Below are 10,219 nucleotides of genomic sequence, written 5' to 3' on the forward strand. Positions count from 1 at the left end.
CGATTAGCAAGAAAATGCCAATATTAGGGGAAACAACAAATGTATATGGTATGAAAAAGTAAGTGCTGATTGGTTGGCAAGTGGACTTTGATGGGTAGAGGCATTGCCATGGAGAATGTACCAGTTGATGGTGACTGACAGTTAATTGCCAAGCATTGTTTGAAATTTAAACCAGACAGCTCAACTCTAATTGGTCAAGACATTGCCCTGGGGTGAACCAGCGAATGGCTGTCACTTATTTTGTTTAGCTGAAACTGGCAGTGTGTACACATGTTCTTTGTCTGCAAAGAACAGTGCCCTGTGTATTAACATATGTAGCTTTCAGTACAGGCAAATGCACCACACTGAGAGTCCAACTGATGAGTGAGACAAAAAGCTTTGACAAAAATTGTCTTTTTTCAACAATTCTCAATTTTAAGATAACATTTTAAAATTCATTGAATTTCACACTAAACAGCAACAGAATGGGTCAATTTAAGGAAAGTGGTCAGTCACAACAGTAGAAAAAGCAGGAAAACAATAGGAATTTACATTCTGTTGAAGGGTCATGAGGACTTGAAACGTCAACTGTGCTCCTCTCCACTGAAGCTGCCAGACCTGCTGAGTTTTTCCAGGTGTTTTTGTTTAGGAATTTATATGGCTATTTCTGGGGAAATGTATTCTGTCAGCATTCCAGTAGCTTTTATAACATTCCAACCCTGGTCATTTACCTGACTCTGCACCCTGGTCATTTAAAAAAATCAGCACCTCCTGACCACTCTCCCCACCCCCACCACGTAACCATAAGGTATCCACAGCTTTCTAAAAATTCCTGCCCGTTTTGCAGAGGCACTTTCCCTCTTTCTGTCTATCCCCACTCTACCCCTCCTTCCAGTTCGCACTTGGAAGTTCTCCCCAAGCCACTCACCATCCTGACTTGGAAATACATTGACGTTCATTCACTGTCGCTGGGTCAAAATCCTGGAACTCTCTTACTGACAGCACTGTGGGCATTCCTACACCACATGGACTGTGGCAGTTCAAGAAGGCAGCTCACCACCACCTTCTCAAGGGCAATTAGGGATGGGCAATAAATGCCGGCCTAGCTACCAATGCCCACATACCTTGAATAAATAAAAAAACTATCATAAAAATGGATAGAGATTTCACAACACAAATAACATAACCACTTATTGCTTAAAATTTTAAAAAATACATTCATGAGTGGTAATTTTACATCACAGAAATAAAAGAAGATTTGCATTTATAAAGCGCTTTTCATGACCACCAGACGTCTCAAAGTGCTTTACAGTCAATAAAGTACTTTTTAAGTGTAGTCACTGTTGTAATGTAAGGAGTGTGGCAACCAATATGCACACAGCAAATTTCCACAAAGAGCAAATGATGTTTCTATTATGTTGATTGCAGGATAAATATTGGCCAGAACACCCCTACTCTTCTTTGAGATCTTTTAAATTCACCCAAGCAGGCAGCTGGATATCTGAAGGACAGCACCCCTTCAGTAATGCACTGCAGCTTTGATTTTTGGACTCAAGCCCTGGAGTGGAACTTGAAACCGCAATTTTGCGACTCAGAAGCAAGAGCGCTACCCAACTGAGTCACAGCTGACACAGCACTAGAAGCACTGCTGATCAATAGCAGATATAAAAGGAGGTGCAAGATATTAATTAACCTGATAGCTTCCAACAATTACTGTTTTATCCTCATTTTCGGTCACAAATAAGTTGCATAACCAACAACATGGATGTGACATCAAAAGTTAAATTACTTTTGGTGATGTTAGTTGACCAGGGCATGGGGAGAATTTCCTGTTCTTCCTCAAATAATACAATGAAACACCTGTTTCCGTTTCCATTCAGTAAGAGGGTGATGGTCTACAATTTGCTGAAATGCTTTGGTGTAAGAGCAGCATTGCAAAGCTCCCAACCCCTACCTCCACCCCCACCAAACCCCAGAGAAATGAGTATACAGCTGATAACACCAGTTTTATGCTGAAACATATGAAACAGGCAAGTTTCCTCAATCCCTTCAGAGATATGTCTGCTAAAACCTTCCACTGTTTACTTACATAGCTCTGTCTGCAAGCAAATGACAGGATTCCTAGATTTACATCAGTCACACACTGGTGTAGATCTACATCCAAAAATATAGGTGCAGAAAGACCCAAAATAGCTTGATACCACCTTAACAGATTTCTGATGTCTGACAGTTTTCAACTACCAGGATTTCTATGGACTCCTGCTTCTCTGCTACACCCACCCCCTCCAACCAGTAAAACAAAGCATTTGGAAACACCTTCCCAAAGGACAAATGTCTATTAGGCATAATAATAGTATTAACCATAGCTCAATTAGTTGCACTTGAACCCACAACCTTCTGACTTGGGTAAAAGTCCCACACTGGGACTTGAGCACAAAAATCACGCAGGCACTTCAGTGCAGTACTGAGGGAGCACTGAGGTATTAAACCAAGGCCCTGTCTGACCTCTTAGGTGGACACAAAAGATCCCATGGGACTTTCTTGAAGAACAAGGGGGTCTACCCAATGTCTTAGGCAATATTTGTCCCTCAGTCAAGATCACAAACAGATTATCTGGTCATTATCACATTGAAGTTTGTGGAAGCTTGCTCTATCCAAACTGGCTGCCAGGTTTCCAACATTTCACAAGTACTTCATTGACTGTAAAGCACTTTGGGATATCCCATGGTCATGAAAGTTGCTATATAAATGTGTCTTTCTTTTTACTTTTCTATAATAGGTGGTGGTGCAGCAGAAGCAAGATGCTCTGAAAATGAGACACCAGGACAGAAAGTACTGATAGAGTGAAACACTAGCACATTAACACAAGTGCCAGGAAATACCTTCCAGCTATTCCCAGTCCACTTGCGCTGGCAATAAAAACCACAAAGTTCCATACATGTTGGAATGATTTTTTGTTGGCTGATCTTATGAAAGCATCATCTAATTGGACAGCAGTCACAAGATACAGTGAACATGGTTGGACAACAAAGGGAGGCAATGGACACAGAGATATTAGATTGCTTTACACCATAGCAAGGAGGTTATGATGAACTTGTATCAGACACTAGTTCTGCCTCAGCCACAAATTCGGCCTCAGCTGGAGTACTGCAGCCAGTTCTGGGTGCCACACTTTAGGAAGATGTGAAGGCATTTCCCCTGTCATAATTTCAGAAGTGGTGTTGTTCGCTGATGATGGCACAGTGTTCAGTTCCATCTATAACTCCTCTGAGAATGAAACAGTCGATGCCTGCATGCAGACAGACGTGGACAAAATTCTAGCTGGACTGATAAGTGGCACGTAATATTCAGACCACAGAATGGCAGGCAATGATCTTATGCAACAAGAGTGAATCTCTAGCTCTCTCTTTTTCTCTCTCTCCCCACCTGCCACCCCCAGTGCCCCTCTCTCTCTCTCTACATCCCTACTCTGCAAACCCCACCCCAACACACCTGGTCCCCTTTCTCTCCACATCCACCGCACCACCCCCAGTCCCCTCTCTCTCCTCTTCCCCATGCGCCCCCACGCCCAGCCCCCTCTTGCTCCCCTACCCACCCCCTCCACCCCCAAACCCCCCTCTCTCTTTCTCCACTCCCCGCCCACCCCTGGGGTCCTCTCTCTCTCCCCTGTGCCCCACCCCCTGCCTGTCCCCCTTCTCTCTACTCCACCCCCCACCCAAGGGTCCTCCCTCTCTTCTCTTCCCCCTCCGGTCCACACACTCTCCTTCTATCTCTCATCTATCTATCTCTATCGCTCATCTCTTTCCTCTCCCCTCCCCTCCACTCCACTCGGTTTCCTCTCTCCTTCACCCCCCCACCCCTCGGTCCAATGTCTCTTCTGTCACACCCCCTGTCCACACCCTCACCACCCCCCACCCTGCATGCCCACCACTGGTCCCCTCTCTCTCATCTGCCCCCCACCAACTCCCCAGCTCCCTCTCTCTCCTCCCTGCCTCCCGACCCAACTGCCCCAATCTACACAGTTTCCTCTTCCCCATCCGGTCCACATACTCTCCTTCCCGCCCCCTCACCCTGGTCCCCTCTATCCTTTCTCCTTCCCGCCCCCTCACCCTGGTCCCCTCTATCCTTTCTCCTTCCCGCCCCCTCACCCTGGTCCCCTCTATCCTTTCTCCTTCCCGCCCCCTCACCCTGGTCCCCTCTATCCTTTCTCCTTCCCGCCCCCTCACCCTGGTCCCCTCTATCCTTTCTTCCCCCCGGTCCCCTCTTTCTCCTCTCACCCGCCCCTCCACTCTCTCTTCACCCCCATCACAATACGCCCTCTCTCCTCCCTCCCCCCAGTTCCCCCTCTCTCTCCTCCCTCCACCCCAGGGTCCACCTCGGACTCCTCTTTCCCCCCACCCTGGTCCCCTCTCTCCCCTCCCTCCTGCCCAGTACCCACACCCCCTCCTCTCTCTCTCTGTATCTCTATCCCTGCCCCTCCTGTGTGTCCCCACCTCGTTTGGTCCTGTCTCTCTCCTCTTGCCACCCCTCTCCTCCCGCCCTCCCTCCAGTCCTCTCTCTCTCTCTCTCTCTCCTCTCCGCCCGCCCACTCCCGTCTCCCTCCCCAACTCCCCACCAATCTCCCTCCCCCCACTCCTGTACCGTTTCTTCACCACCCCACCAGCACAAGTCCACTGTCTCTCCTCTCCCCTTCACTCAACCCTCGCCAGTCCTCCCTCTCTTTCCTCTGCCCCAGTATCTGTCCGCTCCCCACCCCCAGACCATGCTCTCACCTCTCCCCCTGGTCTTGCCTCACTCCTCGACCCCCCTAACCCCCTTGACATCCCGGCCCCTCCCCCCTCCGACAGCATGCCCCACCCCTCTCTCTCTCTCCCCCCCACACTGTCCTCATTTCTCCTTCCTGCCTCTCTCTCTGGCCCTTCTCCCTCACATCACTCCCAGGCTCTCACACTCTCTCTCTCTCTCTCTCCCCCACACACCACCGCCCCCACCCCACCCCTTTATCTTTCTGGCCCTTCTGTCTCCACCACCCCCCCCCCCCACCCCCCCACCCACCCCACGGCCTCGCCCTCTCCATCTCCCCTCCCCACCCGGCACCACTCTCACCAGTCCCACTCTCTCCATCTCTCTCCCCCCCTCACCAGCCCCACTCTCTCCTTCCCTCTCCCCCCTCACCTGACCCACTCTCTCCTTCTCTCTCCCCCTTCACCCCATCTCTCCCCACTCACCAGCCACACTCACTCTGACTCTCCCCCACCCCCTAAACACCCCGGCCCCACTCTCTCCATCCCTCTCACCCCCGCCCCTCTCTCTCACCTCCCTCCCTCCATCTCTCGACCCCCCCCTTTCACCCCCCCTCCCCCTCACCCCCATCCCCCCTTTCCCTCTCACCCCATCTCTCTCGACCCCCTTTCTCCCCCCTTCTCTCACCCCCTCCCCTTCTCGCCCTTGCCCCCCTTTCTCACTCGCCTCCCTCCCCCCTTTCTCTTCACCCCCCTCCCCCCTTTCTCTCTCACTCCCTTTCTCCCCCTTCTCTCACCCCTTTCTCTCACTCCCCCCTTTCTCCCTCGACCTCCTCCCCCTTTCTCCTTTGCCCCCCCTCCCTCTCCTCCCTTTCTCTTTCTTCCCCCCCTTTGCCCTCCTCCCTCCTTCCCTCCCTCTTGCCCCCCGCTTCTCCTTCCCCCTTTATCCCCCTCCTTTCTCTTTCCCCCTTTATCCCCCTCCTTTCCCTTCCCGTCCCCATCCTCCTCCTCCTTCTCTCCACCCCCTTCCTCCTTCTCTCCACCCCCTTCCTCCTTCTCTCCACCCCCTTCCTCCTTCTCTCCACCCCCTTCCTCCTTCTCTCCACCCCCTTCCTCCTTCTCTCCACCCCCTTCCTCCTTCTCTCCACCCCCTTTCTCCTTCTCTCCACCCCCTTTCTCCTTCTCTCCACCCCCTTTCTCCTTCTACCCCCCCCCACCTTTCTCCTTCTACCCCCCCCCACCTTTCTCCTTCTACCCCCCCACCTTTCTCCTTCTACCCCCCCTTTCCCTTCTTAGAACCATAGAACACTATAGCACAGAAAACAGGCCATTCGGCCCTTCTAGTCTGTGCCAAAATATTATTCCGCTAGTCCCATTGACCTGCACCTAGTCCATAACCCTCCAGACCTCTCCCATCCATGAATCTATCCAATTTATTCTTAAAACTTAAGAGTGAGCCCACATTTACCACGTCAGGTGGTAGCTCATTCCACACTCTCACCACTCTGAGTGAAGAAGTTCCCCCTAATATTCCCCCTAAACCTTTCCCCTTTCACCCTAAAGCCTTGTCCTCTCGTGTTTATCTCTCCTAATCTAAGTGGAAAGAGCCTCATCGCATTTACTCTGTCTATACCCCTCATAATTTTGTAAACTTCTATCAAATCTCCCCTCATTCTTCTACGCTCCAAGGAATAAAGTCCCAACCTATTTAATCTTTCCTTGTAACTCAACTCCTTAAGACCCGGCAACATCCTAGTAAATCTTCTCTGCACTCTCTCAATCTTACTGATATCCTTCCTGTAGTTAGGCGACCAGAACTGCACACAATACTCCAAAGTCGGCCTCACCAATGTCTTATACAACCTCACCATAACATCCCAACTCCTATACTCAATACTTTGAGTTATGAAGGCCAGTATGCCAAAAGCTTTCTTTACAACCTTGTCTGCCTGTGATGCCACTTTCAGGGAATTATGTATCTGGACTCCCAGATCCCTTTGTTCCTCCGCACTCCTCAGTGCCCTACCATTTACTGTGTATGTCCTACCTTGGTTTGACCTTCCAAAATGTAACACCTCACTTTTCCGCATTAAATTCCATCTGCCATTTTTTGGCCCATGTTTCCAATTGGTCCAGATCTCCCTGCAAGCTTTGAAAGCCTTCCTCGCTGTCCACAATGCCTCCAATCTTAGTATCATCAGCAAACTTGCTGATCCAATTCACCACATTATCATCCAAGTCATTGATATAGACAACAAACAACAATGGTCCCAGCACAGATCCCTGAGGCACACCACTAGTCACACGCCTCCATTCTGAGAAGCAATCATCCACTACCACTCTCTGTCTTCTCCCACACAGCCAATTTCGAATCCAGTTTACAACCTCTCCATGGATACCAAGTGTCTGAACCTTCTGAACTAACCTCCCATGTGGGACCTTGTCAAAGGCCTTACTAAAGTCCATGTAGACAACAGCCACAGCCTTTCCTTCATCTACTTTCTTGGTAACCTCCTCGAAAAACTCTGCAAGGTTCGTTAAACACGACCTACCACGCACAAAGCCATGCTGACTATCCTTAGGCTGATTATATCCAATCTCTCAGAACACCTTCCAATAATTTACCTACTACTGACGTCAGGCTCACTGGCCTGTAATTACCTGGTTTACTTTTGGAGCCTTTTTTAAACAACAGAATAACATGAGCTACCCTCCATTCTTCCAGCACCTTACCCGTGGTTAAGGGCATTTTAAATATTTCTGCCAGAGCCCCTGCAATTTCTACACTAGTCTCCCTCAAGGTCCGAGGGAATATCATGTCAGGCCCAGGGGATTTATCTACCTTTATTCGCTGTAAGGCAGCAAGCCCCTCCTCCTCTTTAATCTCTATATGTTTCATGACAATATTGGTTGTTTCCCTTCCTTCCTTATGCACTATGCCAGTTTCCTGAGTAAATACTGATGCAAAAAAACTGCTTAAGATCTCCCCCATCTCGTGAGGCTCCACACAGACGACCACTCTGATCTTCAAGGGGACCAACTGTGTCCCTTACTATCCTTTTATTCTTAATATACTTGTAGAAACCCTTCGGGTTTACCTTCACATTATCTGCCAAAGCAACCTCATGTCTTCTTTTTGCCTTCCTGATTTCCTTCTTTAGTATTTTCTTACATTTTCTATACTCTACAAGTATAACGTTTGCTCCTTGTTGCCTATACCTGCTACACACCTCTCTCTTCTTAACCAGATCGCTAATATCCCTTGAAAACCAAGGTTCCCTTTGCCTGTTAGCTTTGCCTTTAATCCTGACAGGTACATGCAAACACTGCACTCTCAAAATTTCACCTTTGAATGCCTTCCACTTACTGAACACAACCTTGCCAGAAAACAACTTATCCCAATCCATTCTTCCTAGATCCTCTCTCATTTCCACAAAATTGGCCTTTCTCCAATTTAGAATCTCAACTCGAGGACCAGACCTATCCTTATCCATAATTAGTTTAAAACTAGTGACATTGTGGTCACTGGACCCAAAATGTTCGCCTACACATACTTCTGTCACCTGACCTGTCTGGTTCCCTAATAGGAGATCAAGTATTGTATCCTCTCTCGTTGGTACCTCTATATATTGATTTAGAAAACATTCCTGAACACATTTGACAAACTCCAAGCCATCCAGCCCTTTTACGGTATGGGAGTCCCAGTCAATATGTGGAAAGTTAAAATCTCCTACTATCACAACTTTCTGTTTCTCACATTGGTCTGCTATCTCTCTACAGATTTGCTCCTCCAATTCTCTCTGACTATTGGGCGGTCTATAATACAACCCTATTAGTGTGGTCACACCTTTCCCATTCCTCAGCTCCACCCATATGGCCTCTGTGGACAAGCCCTCCGGGCTGTCCTGCTTATGCACAGCTGTGATATTTTCCCTGACTAGTAATGCCGGTCCTCACCTTTCATCCCTCCCCCTCTATCACGTCTGAAACAACGGAACCCCGGAACACTGAGCTGCTAGTCCTGCCCCTCCTGCAACCAAATCTCACTAATAGCAATAATGTCGTAATTCCACGTGCCAATCCACACCCTAAGCTCATCTGAGATAAAAACAAAAAAACTGCGGATGCTGGAAATCAAAAACAAAAACAGAATTACCTGGAAAAACTCAGCAGGTCTGGCAGCATCGGCGGAGAAGAAAAGAGTTGACGTTTCGAGTCCTCATGACCCTTCAACAGAACTGAGTGAATCCAAGGAAGGGGTGAAATATAAGCTGGTTTAAGGTGTGTTGTGGGGGGGGGGGGGGAGAGAAGTGGAGGGGGTTTGGGGGTTGGTGTGGTTGTAGGGACAAACAAGCAGTGATAGAAGCAGATCATCAAAAGATGTCACATACAACAGGTGAAGAGGAAGCGGTTGGGGCCAGGGAACTGGAAATTGTTGATGTGACATAAGGTGTCAGAGGAATCACGGATGTAGGTGGGAAGGGACTGGACAAGGGGAGTGAGAAGGGAGTCAAGATAATGAGAAATGAGTTCTGTGGGGCAGGAGCAAGCTGAGATGATCGGTCTACCGGGACAGTTCTGTTTGTGGATTTTGTGTAGGAGGGAGAAGCGGGCCGTCCGAGGTTGGGCGACTATCAGGTTGGAAGCTGTGGGAGGAAGATCCCCAGAGGAGATGAGGTCAGTGACAGTCCTGGAAACAATGGCTTGATGTTCAGTGGTGGGGTCATGGTCCAGGGAGAGGTAGGAGGAAGTGTCTGCGAGTTGACGCTCAGCCTCCGCGAGGTAGAGGTCAGTGCGCCAGACAACAACGCCACCCTTGTCAGCGGGTTTGATGACAATGTCAGGGTTGGACCTGAGAGAATGGAGTGCAGTAAGTTCAGAGAGAGAGAGAGATTAGAATGGGTGAGAGGAGCACAGAAATTGAGACGACTAATGTCGCGTCGACAGTTCTCAATGAAAAGATCAAGAGAAGGTAAGAATCCAGAGGGAGGGGTCCAGGTGGAGGGAGAGTATTGGAGGTGGGTAAAAGGATCCGTTGAACGGGGAGAGGACTCCTGCCCAAAGAAGTGAGCCCGGAGACGAAGACGGTGGAAGAAGAGTTCAGCATCATGCCGAGCCCGAAATTCATTGAGGTGAGGGCGTAAGGGTATGAAACTAAGTCCTTTGCTGAGCACTGAACGTTCAGCATCGGAGAGGGGAAGGTCAGGGGGTACAGTGAATACACGGCTGGGGCGGGGATTGGAAGATGGGGTGGGGATGGAGGGACAGGCAGGGGTGGAGGGTCCTAGATGGGTGTTGGTGTCGATGAGTTGTTGGAGCTTGCGTTCCTTAGCACTTGAGAGAAAGAGAAAAAGTTTCTTGTTGCGGCGTCGGATGAGCCGAAGAATAAAATGAAACTGGGGGCACGCACAGCTTTGAAAAAGGGTACGGCGGTGCTGCTGGAGGGAGAGGTTGAGTGTGTTCATATGGCGGCGCATGGCACTGAGTGTGGATTTCAG

General features: G+C 49.3%; 1 protein-coding gene across 3 annotated transcripts in view; it reads right to left on the reverse strand.

Moving 5' to 3' along the window:
• Window positions 1-10,219, reverse strand: part of anapc10 (anaphase promoting complex subunit 10) — a 63,758-nt gene that overhangs the window by 43,806 nt on the left and 9,733 nt on the right. The window contains exon 1 of one of the 3 annotated variants that reach the window (XM_041185538.1): window positions 908-940. The exons of the other annotated variants lie outside the window; for them this stretch is intronic. The gene's annotated coding sequence lies outside the window, so the exon portion shown is untranslated. Of the gene's footprint in view, window positions 1-907; window positions 941-10,219 lie in introns of those variants that run through there. 3 annotated transcript variants of the gene reach the window in all.

The sequence above is a fragment of the Carcharodon carcharias genome, chromosome 1, assembly GCF_017639515.1.
Source record: "Carcharodon carcharias isolate sCarCar2 chromosome 1, sCarCar2.pri, whole genome shotgun sequence".
Classification (NCBI taxonomy): domain Eukaryota; kingdom Metazoa; phylum Chordata; class Chondrichthyes; order Lamniformes; family Lamnidae; genus Carcharodon; species Carcharodon carcharias.